Below are 17,672 nucleotides of genomic sequence, written 5' to 3'. Positions count from 1 at the left end.
GGGGAGAGTACTCAGAAAGAGTTGACCAACTAGCTAAAGTGGGGAGAGTACTCAGAAAGAGTTAACCAACTAGCTAAAGTGGGGAGAGTACTCAGAAACAGAGTTGACCAACCAGCTAAAGTGGGGAGAGTACTCAGGCTATGAGAGATGGAGTCTGGGGACCATGAAGAACATGGTGCACTGTAGGTATTAATGATGGCTTGCTTGTGCTAGACTTGGCCAGAGTTAGCAGGAACGGCGCTGGAAAGGGGGGTGTGGGACCAGGTTATAAAGGGCCTTAGACCAGGGAGAAGCATTGGAATATTGTTCTAGAACAATGTGGAGTCTATAGAATATTTTAAAGAAAACTTTATTGAAGTATAAAATATGTGCTGAAACATGCATGTAAGTATTCAGCTCAATGAATTTTCATGAACTAAACACAGCTGTGTAGCCAGAAACCAGATCATAGCATATCTAACCAGCGTCCTCGAGGCTCCCTCCTGTCTCCTTCCAGGCACTACTTCCCTCTCGAGTGTTCACTGCCTGACTTCTAACACTGGAGATTTGTTTTGCTTTTGAACTTTAATTAGAATTGTGTCTGGCTTCCATCAGTCAGCATTATGCTTATGAACTGTATTCCTGCTGACACTGGGAAGGAGATGGAGTTCATTCAACCTCATAGTTGTATAATACCCTAGTATATGAATATGTCATAATTTATATATCCTTTTTATGAGCAAACATTTGAGTTCTTTCCAATTATGAATAGTTGTGGATGTGCTAATACATGTCCTTTAGAGAAGGCACATATGAATTTCTGTAAGATAGATAAAATTCCCAGAAGCCAAATATGCTGGTCATAGGCTAAGCATGAATTCAGCTTTATGAGACTCTGCTATGTAATGGTTTTACAAAGTGGCAGTACTAATTTAAGGCCTCAGTATCAGTACACAAGAATTCTTGTCCTTCCAGTTTTCCACACTTAATATTGGCTTTTAAAAAATGCTAGCTATTCTGGTGTGTGTGTGTGTGTGTGTGTGTGTGTGTGTGTGTGTGTGCAGTTATTAGAAACTAAATTGTGTCCACATCTGTTTTAATTATTTTTCTATTGCTGTCAAGAGACATCATGACCAAGGAAACTTAGAAAAGAGCAATTTATTTGGTACTTGTTTAAAGTTCAGAGGGTGAGTCTATGACCATTAGAGCAGGGATCATGGCAGCAGGCAGGCATGATGCTGGACCAGTAGCTGAGAGTTTACATTTGATCCACAGCATGAGGCAGGGAGAATGAGTTATTGACCTAACTAGGAATAGCCTGGGCTTTTGAAACTTCAAAGCTCACCCTTAATGACATATGTCCTCAACAAAGCCACACCTCCTGATCCTTCCCAAACAGTCCCACCAAGTAGGGACCAAGCATTCAGATATATGAGCCTATGGCAGTGGGAGAGGGGGGTTCTCATTCAAACCACTACAATAGCCAACTCTTATTCACAATCATATGTGGAGCTCCAACCTCCAATGTGACTGTATTTGAAGAGAGAGCCTCAGTAAGGCTAGATGAGGTCATTAGGACAGAGTCCTAATACAGTAGGACTGATATTCTTATGAGAGGAGGAAGATATACCAGAGTTCTCACTTTGTGAAGCCCAGAAGATGAGATAGCTGTGTATAAACCAGGAAAAGAGATGTCAATGGAAACTGATGTGTACAACATAAGTAAGATGATTATGATAAAGCTTTGAACACAAAGCAAGATCTATCTTTTCCCTGACATTAGCTTGGGGCAAGTATATGTTAAATATTTGTCAAACATAACCTACCATCATTATAATTACTATTGTTAACATTACCACTATCTACTATTATTGTGGAGGTCTCTAAGTTTGCTTATGTGGTAGCCTGCAACAGTGACTACAATAGCCCTTCAATAACCACATCTCTTAGAATGTGAATTTTAAGCTTTTCCATTAAGAAGTGGTATATATCACTGCATCTTGAGTTGGCTCTGTGACTTCTGGCCAATAGAACATAGTAGAAGTGATGTGGTATATTAATTTTAATCCTAGGACTCAAGAGGCTTTGAATTATTTCTGCTTTCTCATTTGGAGCTCTTCCTGCCTGCCATCTGAATAAACCAGGACTAGTTTATCAGAGAGGGTGAGCTCATTTATACCAAGTATCTTTGGGTTACTATTGCTGTGATGAAACACCATGACCAAAAGCAAGAGGAGGAAAGGGTTTATTTCATTCATACTTCCATATAACAGTTTATCATCAAAAATAGTGAGGGCAGGAATTCAAGTACGGAAGGAACCTGGAGGCAGGAGCTGATACAGAGGCCATGGAGGGATGCTGCTTACTGGCTTGCTCCTCATGCTCAGCCTACATTTTTTTTTTTTTTTATAGAAACCAGGACCATCTGCCTAGTGATGGCCTCACCCACAATGGACTGCTGACCCACATCAATCACTAATTAAGAAAATGCCCTATAGGCTTACCTAGAGCTGATCTTACGAAGGCATTTTCTCCATTGAGGCTCCCTCCTTTCAGATGACTCTGGCTGTGTCAAGTTGTCATAAAACTAGCCAACTTCCCAGGTGCCCCAGTTTGTCCTAACTCATGTCCATATAAGTAAGCTCAGCCAAGAGCTGCTGAATCCAGATCAGGTCAGTAGCAATTTCCACTACCCTGCAGACTTGTGAGCAACAAACAATAAATGACAGCTGTATTAAGCTACTACTTCAGGCAGACTTAGGTAACTGCTACAAGACACTGTAAGATAACGCGAGACACAAACTGAGATACAGATGTATTCAGAGATGAGAATCTGATCAACTTCAGAGCTTAAGACAGAGAAGAGATACTTGTGCAGGTATTGCAAAGATTAGCCTGATCTGGAAGCAAAAGCATAATTCAACTTTAGGGAGAAGAATAAAACAGAAATATGTGACTTTAAAAAAGAGAGTTCTGGGATGGAGAAGCAGATCAGTGGTTAAGAACATATATTGTTCTTCCAGAGGACCTGAATTTGATGCCCAGCACCGTATCAGGTGGCTGAGTTCCAGGTCAGATACCTCTGGAATCCATGCCCTCCCATACACATGGTTACAAATAAATACATCTTTTAAACAATAAAATAAAAAGAGTTCTGAGGACTAAAGTGGAGAAAAATAACATGTAAGGAGGAGATGAGGGAGAAGGTAGTAAGAAGAAACCATCAGATATGGAAGAGGAGACTGGCATATCACAGTGGTAGAGCACTTGTGGCCCTTGGTTTGATTAGTGCCAACTCTTTCCTTAAAAAAAAAAAAAAAAAACTCCACAAACTGAAGACGAAAACCAGAAGTGAGCATCATAATGGAAGAAAGCCATGAAAGTTTAAAACTACATAAGGTGGAGAAGAAGGTAGGGATATCCAAGTCATCCTTTGATCTCTAGATAACCTCGCCTAGAAAAGAGTTAACAGGTAGACCATGAAGGAGCATCTGTGCTGCCCTAAGGAATCTGGATTTTATTCTGAGGGATTTTTAGCAAAAGAGCAACTGAAGTAACTTTCTGTTTGACAATTGCTCTGTAACAAGGCAGTGCATAAACTGATTAGGAATGTGACAGGGTCAAGGGCATTGGTTGGGAGAGTCTCCAAGCAAAGCAATTGAGACAGAATGAGGGCCTGCAGTGAGGGAATGGCTATGAACATGAGAAGATGAATTCAAGAAAAAATTGGGAGACAGAACTGGCAGTGCTTTGTGACTAACTGTATGTGGAGGTTCACAGAATACAGAATGAGTCATTTTGAGGGCATAAGATTCTTTTTAGATAACCAAAATATTGAAGTGTAATCCAGGAGTATACCCAGGCCCCAAGAGACATAACATAAGGTTAGTCTTCCCTAGCACACTTGTTACTATAGGATAATAACATACTGGAAGCTGCTCTTTCCAGTGTCCTGCTTTACAGTATCCCCTAGTTGAGCTACAAGTTCATTGTGTTTGGCCTCTGCCTTCTCATCTTGCTGCTGCTTCTGCTGCTGGCATGGGAATATCAACAGATGGATGTCAGCATGTAGATGGCAGTGGAAATGACAGATAAGGTGGCATGCTGGAGCTAGCTAGATCTTTTCCCTACCCCATGGTCAGTGTTTGGTAGCCTGTTATTGGCTGCATGAAAATATGCACACCACAGACATCAGCATACACTACAAATCAGCCCTCCTTGCCACCACCCAAACCAGTTTGGTATATTTACCACTATATGTAGATGAGAATGAAATCCTCCAAGGACAGCAGATACAGTTACAGGGAAAGGTCTGAGAGGAAACACTGAGAAACTAACCTTTGGAGACTGGACAGAGATGTAGGAGTTGCAAATATGAAAAAGCAAGGCATCAGATACACAAGTGGAGGAGAATTTTCAAAATAACCATGTGGTACTAGTCAAGATGGCTGTAAAGCAGCCAGATGATGTGATGGAACACAACTGCCAAGGAGGGTTATGCTTACTTTCTTAAAGCTGTTTTAACCATGGTATTTTTAAGAAATGAGCATGCAGGGGTGTGTGTGTGTGTGTGTGTGTGTGTGTGTGTGTGTGTGTGTGTGTGTGTCATGTGTATGATAGTTTTCATAGAAGCTAGAAGAGGGTGCTGGATCCCCTGAGGCTGGGAGTTACAGGCAGTGGTGAGCTGTCCACTGTGAGTGCTAGAAACCAAATCCAGGTCCCCTAGAAGAGCAGCAAGTGCTTTTCATCACTGAGACATCTCTCCAGCCCCAAACTAACTATAGAATTTTCAAATGTATTTAAATCAATCAAAAAGACAGACTCATGGTTAAGCCAGTAAATGATCAAGATTCTGGAATAATCAGCACATGATTTTAACCTAGTTGTATTGGTCATTTGAACAACTGAATGACATGCAGCTAGTTGTTGCTGGCTATTCAAACTTGCAGTTCAATAACCCAGATTTAGGCATAAATGTCAAATTGTATTATATTGAAACTAATGAAGACTTTGCAGATGATCAATACCCTAACTAACCAGCCAAGGAGATTAAATCAGAAAACTGCCACCATAGATATGCAGCAGCTGCAGGGACAGGCAGGACCAAGTCTCCTAACTCCCTGGCTTCCTCTGCCTCGTCACAGAGCTCCTTCCGGTGAGTGACAGATGGAATTGAACTGAACTGAGTCTTGCAACAATGTCTAGAGCCTCTGTCATCTTTTTATTAGAACCCAAACCAGCTGAGTTGGGTCTATTTTCTTCTCTTTAGGGATAGTATCTCCAGTTAAACTCACAGGTGCTTAACCCATCCCTGACTCTGACTGTTGAACCAGAGAAATTGAGAGTATCAGGGGCCATTTTATTTTCTGTTTCCAGAACTACTGTGTTAGGCAAAGTTCTCTGGTCAAGAACAATCTTTGCCTGTCTTAATTAAAAGGAAGATATATGACTGCCATTAGGTCTCAAAGAAACCTGAGACAAATGCTAACTGATTTAACATATCAAAGCAGATGCTGGCTTCCAGGTTCTCCCAGCATCTCTTAGCATTGCAAGTACCTGTTACAGAGTCATCCAGGCTGGCATACCCTGCCCCCTACCCTAAGCATCTCCAATCCCTCAGCTTCACTTTCCTTCCCTCAACTCAGCTATGTTGGCTATGTGGCCTCTTGGCTCTCCTGGCTCCCAGGTACCCTCTTTGCTCCTTCTTTCTTCTCTTTCTCTCTTGCCACTCCCTTCTCTCATGGCCCAGTTCATCTGGACCCTTCCAGATGCCTCTGACTGTGCTCTCCCTCATATCTACAATAAGCCTCCTCAACCACACCTTGGCGCAGTACATAAGAGCACATACAATGTAACCTCACCACCATCTTAGTTAAGATGACTATGTGGTATAAACCAACCAAAGCAACAATTACAAAACTTCATTAGTGTATCTCCCTTTACAGTAAGGAAGCAACAGCAGATCTCCAAAACATTTTGGATTAAGAAATTCCTAGGGTTGTAAAGATACACTCAGGTGAACAACAAAAACAAAACAAAACAAAACTGACTTAGAGATGTGTGTCTAACTACTTACATCTTTACTAATTGCCCAATACCAGGCTTCTAGAAAATTTTTAGATAATGAACAACATATCTTTAAATAAGGCTTGTTTGATAAATAAGGTTTATGAATTCTTAAAGTTATAAAGGTCTACTCAGCTTAATAGAAACTGACTTAGAAATGTATGTCTAACTACTTTTGTGGTTACTAACTGTTCAACACCAGGTTTCTTGAAAATTTAAACAAGGAACAACATATGTTTGATAAATAAGGTTTATACATTTCTAAGATCTACTCAGGGTAACAGTAAATGAATTTAAGATACATGTCTAGCCTCTTTGTCTTTGCTAACTTTGCTAAGATTTAGCTATTTGGATAAACTGAGTTATACAAGAAACTGTGATATTCTGTAATTGTGCAATATAAAAGGAATAGTAAAAAGTTATTTGGAAACCCTTTCTGTAAGTTATCTCTTTCAGCGTGAAGTCTGCAAGCAAGGTAAACTGTGTCTAGGTCTGCCTTTCTCAGCAGGAAACTAATAACTCTAGAAAAGTGAGGCCTGAGGCTTGATTTTCTATACAAGTGAACTAACAAGGCAGCTGCAGCCTTTGGGAAGGAGCTGGTTTGCTTGCTGCTCTCAACATAAATTTATAGTTGGTTGTCAATATCATTAGAGATCTGAGAAAGATAAATTATAACAGGAAGTATAATCCAAATGGCCTGTGTATCAATTGAAATAACAGTGTCTTACTGATACCTGGATGGTTACCCTAGGCTCCTATGGTGCCTTCATTAGGGGACAGAGGTTGTAGACCTTTGGCTGTCACACAGGACAGCATTACACCTGCAGCTGCTGTGCAGGGCAGCACCAGTCTTCAGCTGCCAGACTCAGAAGGTGGGAGAGATTTTCCTGTGGAGGAGGAAGTTGGGAAAACTGACCTGCTAGGATGAGGCAGAGTACATACGGCAGTCAACCCAGTGTCCACAGTGTGGGCAGAGCCCTGGCAGCAGGTGAGACAGGAGGCAGTTTTTCCCAGTGGTTAGTGTTACCATGATTCAGGTGGAGCTGTCTTCTTTGGAGACCTGAGGGCTGCCACCAGGATCTGGCATTTCTGTCTATCATGGGAAGCTTTTTTATTAAACACTTTAAATGCTATATTCATATCTCCGAAGAGTTTGAGAACCTCTATCCATTACACATACATAATTTTAGCAAACTTTACTTGTTTTTAGTTACTTGCTTTAGGCTTAACCTTGAAAATATGTACAGGAAGCTAAATAAATAAAAATAAAAATAAGTGAACTACATTTGTATTTAGCATGACTAAGAATATAGTTTTGAGAACATTAAAGAATTTGATCATTTATAAGGCAACTATGCATTAACTTGCATGTCTTAATTATCTTTAGCAGTTTACAAGTGAGTAGCTTTTATAAGATTAAGATTTCACAGTTTTATCCCTGTTGTGTGGACTCTTTTTAATCTCAGTAAAGATGGCTGCCAGCCACAGGTTTGCATTCATCCTAGTGAGGTCATCTGCCAGAGTGGAGGTGAATCACATGGTTGTTACTTAAAAGTATCTTTTAAAAAGTATATCTACTTTTTAAATAAGAGTTGAACCCAAGTGACATATATAATATATTCTAAACAAGAGTTGAATTATATATAGAATGTTGTAGCAAAATAAGATTACCCATGTATCGCTTTTTAAATTATAATCCTTTTATTATAAGTTTTAAGCTAAATTTTATTACAGATTTTCTTGTTTCCCTTTTTTTTTTTTTTTTTTTTTTTTTAAGACAGGGTTTCTCTGTGTAACAGCTCTGGCTGTCCTGGAACTCACTGTAGACTAGGCTGGCCTTGAACTCACAGAGATCTGCCTGCCTTACTTCCCATGTGCTGGGATTAAGGAAGTGTGCCATCACGCCCATTGTTACAGATTTTTTAATCATACCCAATGAACTTACAAATTGTGAGATATTTACAGCATAGTTCTAAGAAATTTTTTGAGAGCAGGGAAATTGTAGAGATAAGGTTTTTTTTTTTTTTTTTTTTTTTTTTAAGAGTTGAAAGTAGAGAACCCTTAGAGATGAGAGACTTAGAAGTGGAGAATCAGAAAAGGCATAGGTCTAAGAGGTTCTGTGGCCATTTGTTTGTGCGGTGGCAGAAGTTGTTAGCATATGAGAAAATCTGAAATCAAGTGGGCCATCTTTGCCCGTTGAGCCGTATGAGGCCAAGTCATTTGTAGTAAGACAGTGGAGCTTTAATGAGATCACCGAGTCCAAAGGGGAAAGGAGAAAGGGTTGCAAGACAAATTCTGCTGGAGCGAGTTCCGATAAGCTCCAAGGGGGAGCTGAGAGACAGAGAGAAGTCCAGGCAGGCATGGAGAAGCTGCAGGACTTCAGTAGTAAGCCGAGAGGGAACAGGATAACAAAGTATAGGAACTTCTCCTGAGGGAAGAGAGGCCCAGGAGAGCTCAAGGAAGAGACAGAGCAGGCATCTCTGAGGGGGCAGTGAGGAAGAGGGTCACAGTATAGGATCAGGAGGGCATAAGGAAGCTGCTTGACTTCCAGGATGGAGCTAAGAGACAGAAAGGGCAGGGTTCCAGAAGCCTGGAAAGGCTTACAGAAGCTGTGGGACCGCAGCTCCTAGGGGAGGAAAGGTAGAAGAGGAGAGGGAAAGCAGCTGGAGAGGTGGACTGGGAGAAGACCAGGGAAAAGAGAAGGGGTAAGGGTATTCATGCCATGTGGGGCCACGTGGGGCCACACGGGGCACCAGAGGACATAGGAGGTTCCAGAAGCTAGAGAGACACAGAGCAGGAGTAGGAGAGGAATGGTTAGAGCACATGGTGGGAAGAAGCAGCTGAGAGTCAGACTCTACAATTTGGAGTCAAATTTGATGGGCAGCAGAAGCCAGCAGGAACAAATGCTCCATATAAACCTTAGAGTCAAACAGCAGCAGCTTAGTTTGGAGTGGCCGAGTTCTTAGAAGGAGATCATATATGCCAATCCTGTGGTTTTGGCACCAAATAAATGAAAACACGAGGACATGGCTGCTCCTAGGTATGGTTGAGGAGAAGGTTTATTGTAGATACGAGAGAAAGAACAACCAGAGGCATCTGGAAGGGGCCAAAGTGAACCAGGCTGGCAGAGTGAACTGGGCCATGAGTGGGGGTGGAGGTGGGGTGATGAGAGGATGAGACGAGAGAGGAGCAAAGAGAACACCTGGGAACCAAAAGCATCAAGAGACCAAGAGGACCAAGACGACACCAAAAAGGCTGGATTATATTGGAGTCAGAGACGCTGGGGGAGGGAAGGGAAGCTGAGGGGCTGGAGAGTTGAGAATAGGGGTGGGATATGCCAGCTAGGATGACTATAACAAGTACCAGGTGAGTAGGGACTAAGGGAGACTGAGGCCAGCAACTGCTTTGATATGTTAAATAGGCACCTCAGTTAGCCATTTGTCTCAGCCTGTTGCATCAAGATACTGTTTTAAAATCTAATTCTAACAGGACCTGGTGGTGCACACCTTTAATCCCAGCACTCTGGAGGCAGAGACAGGTGAGTCTTTGCATAGCAACCTCCAGCCCAGCCAAAGCCACAGAGGGAAACTCTGTCTGAAAACAAAAACAAGCGCCCCCCTCTACATATTTCTAAATCACAGATACAGTAAAAATTTAGAATGAAAAAAAAAAATGCCTATTAGAAATAAGTACAGGCTGCCGTCTGAAAATACTGTGCTATCTTAAGGAGTTGCTTATCTTCCTGGGGTTCAGTTCCTTCCTCAAGGTCCTTCAATGCATGACCCATGTGCAAGTCCCAACTCATCTGAGTGACAAAGGGCACCAGGAATGTCATGGCTTGCTTGCATGGGGGCCGCACCTACCAGTCGTCAGAACCCACTGAGGCAACTGCAATCGATGCACCTACCGGGAGAAAGGGCAACCATGTCTAGTGGACCTGGACATGATTAATGCCATCAATCGGGAGCAACTCTGAGTGGCAGGCTGGGAACCATGGCACCTTCTGGGGCATGACCCTGCATGAGGGCGTTACACGGTGCTGGGCCAAGGGTAAGTACTACCGACTGGACCAGGGCAGCTGTGCAGGCCCCTGAGCTTTCCCCACAGCAGTTATTGCATCTGACCAGGTCTCCATCCATTCTTTGGGACACATGACACCCATTCTATCGACACAGAACCTGTTCTTCTGTGATACCCGCCACCAGCAGGGCTGCTGAGGTAGGTGCCTCGGTGGTGCCTGCGGTGCCAAGGGGTGGTGTCTTACAATGGTTACCCATTCCAGTGCCGTGAGCAAAACCAAGCTAGGTCATTTCCCACTGCCCCAATAGTCAGGTTGATTCTAATGGCATCTACCATGTCACACCTGCTTACCGCTTGGGCTCTGATGAGAAGCTAATGGAGAATGGTCCCATTCAAGCACTCGTGGAAGTACATGAGGACGTCTTGTACCAGAGTGGCATCTACAGTCACACACATGTAAGCCAACGGAGGCTGGAGCAGTACCCCAGATGTGGGACTCACTCCGTCGAGATCATAGGGTGGGAGAAGAGACATTGCCAGATGGAAGCACGATCAAATGCTGGACTGATGCCAACTCTGGTGGCCCGTGGTGGAGTGAGAGTGGCCACGTGTGAATCTGTGGCACCAACGAGTGTGAATTTCGTGCCAGGCGTCTGCGGCGGTGTGGGAATGGAGGACATGGGGTATCAATGAGTAACAGCCGCTAGGTGGGGTCCTCAGTCACGGAAGAGACCTTGAGGCCAACGACTGATGAATCCTTGGGTACAGTCAAGGTACCAGGTGCTAATTCCTGCCCCCTTCCAGCCACAGATCCACCAATGCTGCACCCGGCCCTGAGCCAACGATATGTGAGGCTAGTAGAGCCTGCAAGCACCACAGCCGGAACTGGAGAGGGCCTGGTTTGTAAACTGCAAGGGAGTGTAGATCGCAGGTCCCTGTCAGCCAGCCCAAGAGCTAAGACACCCCAATGTTCCCACTACTCGACTCCATTCCCATTTTCTTATTTTTTCTTTTTGGTTGTTTCTGCCCATCTCCTTGGCCCCATTCTGACTGTACCTTTCCAAAACCTCCAGTAGTGTTTTCTAGTCTTTAAATATATTTAGTTTTCTTATCGCTGTGTTAAAATAAAACCAAAGTATTGATGAGAAAAGAAAGGCGGGAAGGAAGGAAGAGAGAAAGAAAAAGAGAGAGAGGTACAAAGAATAATTTGGGCTTTTCGGGAATTCAAATTTATCTCCTGTCATTACTCTCGCTTTCATCCCTTCAGAGGACTGAAGCGTCGACTCACTGAACAGCAGCTTGCTCCATACCCCCATGACTTAAGGCACATGAGCCGACTCCCTTCCATCATCTTGTTTTAACTTCGGCTCAGTGGCTGCACCTTAATCTACTGCTATTTCAGGCAGTAATTGTGAATCTGCAGTTACCTGCCTACTTCTCTAGCATTGGCCTGGCCACTCAGCCCACAGCCTGGCAGGAATTCTGTTCCAAAGGCACAGGCTCTGTCTCTGCCATTAAAGGTAGCTTTAACTAAATCTCTATCATTCTATTTCTAAATAAGACTCAAGATTCAAAGGCTGGGGTGAAAACCTGCTGTCTCAGAGAGGCTAGGTCGCAAGTAGCTAACCTTTTCTCCTTGCTGACATCATGGAAAGACCCGCTTCCACTTTGCTAAACCAGAAAAACCTGTGCACTCCAAACCCCTCCCTGCTACTTCCTGTGTCTCTCTATCTCTCCCGGTTGCCCTCTGATGCTCTATGATTACTCTCTGTCAACTAGTTGCTAACTCAGCCTCCTGACTCAAGGTTAATTTTATTTAATTAGTGCAAATGCAAACTCGGGGTTCACAGTGTGATGGAATACCCCCAACATCATCTACCAGGGCAGGAAATTGAGAATAGCTGCTGATCTACTTTTCTTACTTTCTGAGTACAGTTGTAGGTGCTCCCTGCAGAGTTATCTTCCAAATGAGGACCTGTGTGATTCCTTTACTGTTTTTTGCTTATCTAGCCAACCCTTGTTGCTATACAGGAGCCAATACTTTAATGAAATAACCACAATACTTAGTCCCTGTTGTTATTTGCTTGTAAGTATGACTACAGTCACCCGTGCTCCTCACTGGGGCCAAAATTATTCATTTCTTACAATGGTATTTAATAGGCATCCAGCTTCTTTCAGATGCTGACTAGTTGATGCCCCTTGGCCCAGAATCTTCCTTTCCTCCCTTTACAAATTTTCTTTCTCATCATTATGAATTGAATTATGCATATTCTCTAGGAGCCACTTTGCCTTGTTGTGCCCAGATCGTGACCCCCAGAGAGACCACCAAAGACGAGCATGCCGGAATGCAAAAGCAAGGTTTAATTCTGGATATCCAAAAGCAATACAAGCCTAGGCAGGGACTTCGTCCAATACATCCAACACAGTGGAGGCTGGAGGAAGCGCCCACCTGTCTGCAAGCTCAGTTTTTAAAGGGAAAAGTCACAAGGTTACATCATTTAGGGGTGCTAGTACAGGTACAATTCTGATTGGCTTGTGTCTAGGAATTCCAGAAATCACAATTCAGTTTTCCTTCTAAGGAAGTAGTTGCCCACCACCATTTTTCATTGGCTGCCCCCAGATGGGGGCATCTGGTGATTACACAGTCACTATGGAAACTAGGGTTGGGACATTCTATGGTCAAGCAGTTGCCTAGGGGGCCAGGGAGAAGACATTCCATAGTCCGGCAGCCATTACCTCCTGACTACCTTGTGACTCTGTACTTTTACACTTCCTGGTTTCTGGAATCTGAACTGACTGGTCTCAGTAACTTCTGGCCTGTTCTCAAAAGGAGAAATCTTAGGCCTTAATTTTAGGGTGAAAGCATTTTGGTCTTATTTCTAAGATGGCTCATTTTGGTCTCACAGCCTCTTTGCAAATAAGGAAGACATCTGAGGATGTTGTGCCCAGATCGTGACCCCCAGAGAGACCACCAAAGACGAGCATGCCGGAATGCAAAAGCAAGGTTTAATTCTGGATATCCAAAAGCAATACAAGCCTAGGCAGGGACTTCGTCCAATACATCCAACACAGTGGAGACTGGAGGAAGCGCCCACCTGTCTGCAAGCTCAGTTTTTAAAGGGAAAAGTCACAAGGTTACATCATTTAGGGGTGCTAGTACAGGTACAATTCTGATTGGCTCGCTTCTAGGGACTTCTAGAAATTACTTCTAAGGGAGTGGTTGCCCGCCACCATTTCTCATTGGCTGCCCTCAGGTGGGGGCATTTCTGTGGTCAGTTACCCTGGAAACCAGGGAGAGGACATTCCATAGTCTGGCAGGCATTACCTCGTGACTATCTTGTGGCTCTGTACTTTTACACTTCCTGGTTTCTGGAATCTGAACTGACTGGTCTCAGTAACTTCTGGCCTGTTCCAGTAACTTATGGCCTGTAGCTAAAAGGAGCAGTCTTAGGCCTTTAGTTTTGGGGTGAGAGCATTTTGGTCTTATTTTGGTTCCACATTTCCCCTTCTCATGTGCCTAATGGAACCCAATCAAGGTTTTGGACAGTTAGTTCCTAAGTATCCCTCTCTAATAATGGCCATGTATAGTTAGCCACCTTGTCTCTATGCCAGGGAGTTTTCTTTTGACCCAGCATTTCAGCCTTTCCTGAACAGGGAATATGGGTGATGTATTCTCTTCTGGAACTGCTTCGAGCTGGCATTGGGGTGCCGATGTCAGGGGGCCCCAAAAGGCTGAAAAGCTAGTCAAAGACTGGGCAAGGGGCATTTGTCAGAAGCATGTAGCTGCCTGACCCGATAGGGACAGACAGGGAAGAACCATGTTAGCTGGGCTGGTCCACGTCAGCTTTTAGCAAGTTTGGAGCTCACAGTCATCTGGAGCAGTGGAGTCAGCAACTGAAACCTGGAGGTGACTGCCAGCCAAATGGAAATCTGTTGAGACAAATTTAAACTAGGGACAGAAGTTAAAATTTATGAACTTATTTGGAACCCTTAGGTCCATACCCTTAGTAATGGGAAAAGCAGTAGTCCCAAGACCAGGAGAGAGGAAAAATACCATCTTTAGGAATACTTATCTGGGGTCCTTTTGACCTCTGCGAAGTGGGTCTAGGTTTTTATGGCTCTTTTGATCCTTTGAGGCCTACTTACAAAATGACATAGAAGTTTTAGATACATTAGTATTACCAATCTGTACTGAAATCCATATTGTAGACAAAGCAGATAATGGGTATCTTATAAAACAGCAGAAGTGGACTCATACCTTTGAGTCCCAACAAGAACTACAGATTTGGGTTAAAAGCTTGTGCATTTTCCTTCTGTCCAGAAAGCCAGGTATAAATTGGACAGAGTTTTTTGACCTGATGAGAAGCACTTTTAGGTTTACATTTAGACATATTTAGATGACATCTAAAACAAATCCAAAATGTTGAGTTTGTGACTGAATAGTAAGTAGTCATTGCTCTACCAGCTCATCAGGGCTCCTAAATGTTAAGCTCTGAACTATAGAACAGGAGAGTAATCTGAAACTTATCTCATTTTGGACTCATATCTGAACCTTTATGACTTACTTAAACTTTTATATCTTAGAACATTTTCCTAAAAGTGAGCTAACAAGAAAGCTATAGCCTTGTATGAGGATCTGGTTGATGCTGCCATGCTGACAAAGTTAGAGCTAGCCTGGCCATCAGTACTGTCAGAGATCTGAGAAGGATAAACTATATCTGAGTGCAGACCAAGAAGCTTCCAATCCTATAAATTACAGGGACCAATCCCTACCCAGGTCTTCATAGCGTTGGAGGCACCAGTCAGAACAGCATCAATCTTCTTCCGCCATCAGGTCCATAAGGCAGAGTATTTTTTTCTGTGGAATAGGGACATGGAAGACTGACCTTAATCACGCAAAAGGGTGCAATCAATTCTAGTGTCCTACTGCTTGTCCACAGTCTAGGCTGGGTCCTGGTGGCAGGCGTTGCATTGGGGCATCTTGCCCTGTGGTCAACGTTGTCATATTTCAGGCAGAGACGTTGTGGTGCCTCATATGTAATCTTCTTTGGAGACCTTGGGTCACTGCTAGGATCTGGAAGCCTGTCTGATATAGTAAGCTTTTAGATCAACATTTAAATGCCATATTCTTCAGATCTCTGAAGTATGAGGGCTGTCCAGGTATATCTGAATAGACAAACTTTGTTTCTAATTACTTGTTTCAAGCTCAACCCTAAAAACATATGCAAGAGACTGAGTAAATGAGTAAACTTACATCAGTACTTACTTACCCTGACTACAATTAAAAAACTTGATTACTTATGACTGACTATTTATGTTCTCTAACAGTCTACAAAAGTAGCCTAAAAACAATGCTTTTAAGTTGAAGCTCTTCTAGCATCAAATACAGGTTCAGTAAAGAAACCAAAACAAAATATCAATATAAGGAGAAACATTTTTTTTAAGCCATTGGTTTTTAACTATAAAAACTGTTCTTAAAAGACTGAGATCTCTCAAATGTCTTCCACCACTGCAACTAGACTCTTTTTGGAACTCTAGTCCTGCCATACATTTGCAAACCTCAGCTGTTTCCTATGATTCCTTTATGTTGCAAAGTTTGGCTGCCAGAGCAAGGTATATTCCTGTGAATAAAAGCACTGATGTGCAGCTTTAATAGTAATCAAATAAACATATGTTGCCATCTATTTAAATTCTCTAGAAACTTGCTGTTGAACACTTGGTAAAGACATAAGTATTAGGTGTTAACCCAAGTAGATCTTTATAACCATAGTAAAAGATGGTGCCAGCCACATGGCTGCCCATGAGATCACCAGCCAAGATGGAGGGAGCCACGTGGTTGCTGTTTAAAGCTCGTTTTTCTAAACAATAATTACTTGCACACATACACACAGTTGGATCCAAGTTACACACATACATACATACAGTTAAAGCTTGCTTACATTTTCAAGTCACATGCCTGTATACATACACACATAAGCAGTTTGCAGAATCATTAGCCATTCTTAAGATGAAAACCAACCGGAATCAACTTTTAAATTCAGTATTTGCAGGTATAAGAAACCTTAACAGTTTACATCACATCCTCTCTGACTTTCTACAACCTTCCATGTACCTTCAGTCCATAACTTTGATCCCTCAGACATTTACTCTAGACAAATTCCACCTTTTCTTTTTCTTCAAAACAGAAACTCTTACCAAAGTCTTTCTTGTGATTTCCCTCAGTACTCTAGATTATATTGTAAAGTTACAATATTTTAAACAAGAACAGAAATACATGCACATACCATAACAAGAATAACTCAATTTGCATCAGCACTGTACCACAGACAAACGGTTGGTGACATTCCATTCTTGGAGCCAGACCTTGATCAGGTTTTAGCCTCAGGGCAGGTCTTGGGAGCCCCACCCAACAGCATGGAAGAGGAGAACCGGGAAAGCGGGGGAAAGCATGCACCATGGAGACAAAAGATGACTCCACGCCCTGGCTGGGCCCACAGACCTGTAGGCCACTCCTCAGCTGTGACCCTGGAGGGGCAGTTAGTTCTCCACCAGCCCCCACACTGAGCTCCTTGAGGCTCCTGCTGGCTCCTGCCAGCTCTGCCCCATGTCCACAGGAGCCCAGCCAGAACCTGCTGGCCGTATCTGGGCCCCACAGTGCTCACAGCCCGCTCTAGCACAAAGCCATGCCTAGTTCCCATGCAGCCAAGCCTCTACTCCACAGCTTTTTGAGCGAGCTGGGGCCCGAACCCGCTGCATCTAGGCTCCGTGATGCTCACGGGCCGCCTAGCCCTCTCAGCGGCGCCCTGGGTCCCCGAAGTAGCAGCTGTGCAGCCGCTGCCTGCACTCATTGCAAGCTTTCTGCTGCCTGCTGCCTGTGCTCTGGTCAGAGAGAGCAAGGAAGCAATGTTAGGTTAGTCTGTGCCAGTTCAACCACCAAAGGGATCTCCATCCCTTCGGCTGGCAATCCAGCCCACAAGTCCCAATGCATACACAAGCTCAGGCATAAAACACTCACACATGTGGCCACAGTTCTCACACATTTAACAAATCACACTGACAAACAAGATAGGCAGGCAAAAAGGAAGAACAAGGGCCCTACAGATGGTCCAGGCAGACGAGAGTCCGGAGAGGGAATCTCGATAATGCCAAAGACCTACAGATGGGACAGGGACAATTCAACAGAGTCTCCCGATCCCCAGATGGATCCAAACAGACGGACCCCTCTCGGGCGTCCTATGACGGGGGACCTGTAAGGACCCCCGCGTCCTGATGAGGGGTTGGAACGTCTTCCAACTCCTCCAGGTCACCTTACAGGCGCGTCCGCCAAGGTGAGCCTGTCAGATTCAACCGCCGGCTTCAGATAAGAAAAGGAAAACAAAGACAAGAAAAGGAGCGCTCTTACCGATCGGTGCAGATGGACCTCCGGAGCTCTTAGGGGTCCCGGTGGGGGGTCTCTGGGGATCCCGGACGAGCCCCCAAATGTTGTGCCCAGATCGTGACCCCCAGAGAGACCACCAAAGACGAGCATGCCGGAATGCAAAAGCAAGGTTTAATTCTGGATATCCAAAAGCAATACAAGCCTAGGCAGGGACTTCGTCCAATACATC

At 43.7% G+C, this 17,672-nt stretch overlaps 1 pseudogene; it reads left to right on the top strand.

Moving 5' to 3' along the window:
* Positions 1-8,797: 8,797 nt before the first annotated feature.
* Positions 8,798-11,176, top strand: LOC114708310 (annotated as a pseudogene).
* Positions 11,177-17,672: the final 6,496 nt, after the last annotated feature.

The sequence above is a fragment of the Peromyscus leucopus genome, chromosome 10, assembly GCF_004664715.2.
Source record: "Peromyscus leucopus breed LL Stock chromosome 10, UCI_PerLeu_2.1, whole genome shotgun sequence".
In the NCBI taxonomy this organism is placed as follows: Eukaryota; Metazoa; Chordata; class Mammalia; order Rodentia; family Cricetidae; genus Peromyscus; species Peromyscus leucopus.
The sequence above is the reverse complement of the archived record's forward strand: the minus strand, read 5'-3'. Positions and strand labels throughout refer to the sequence as shown.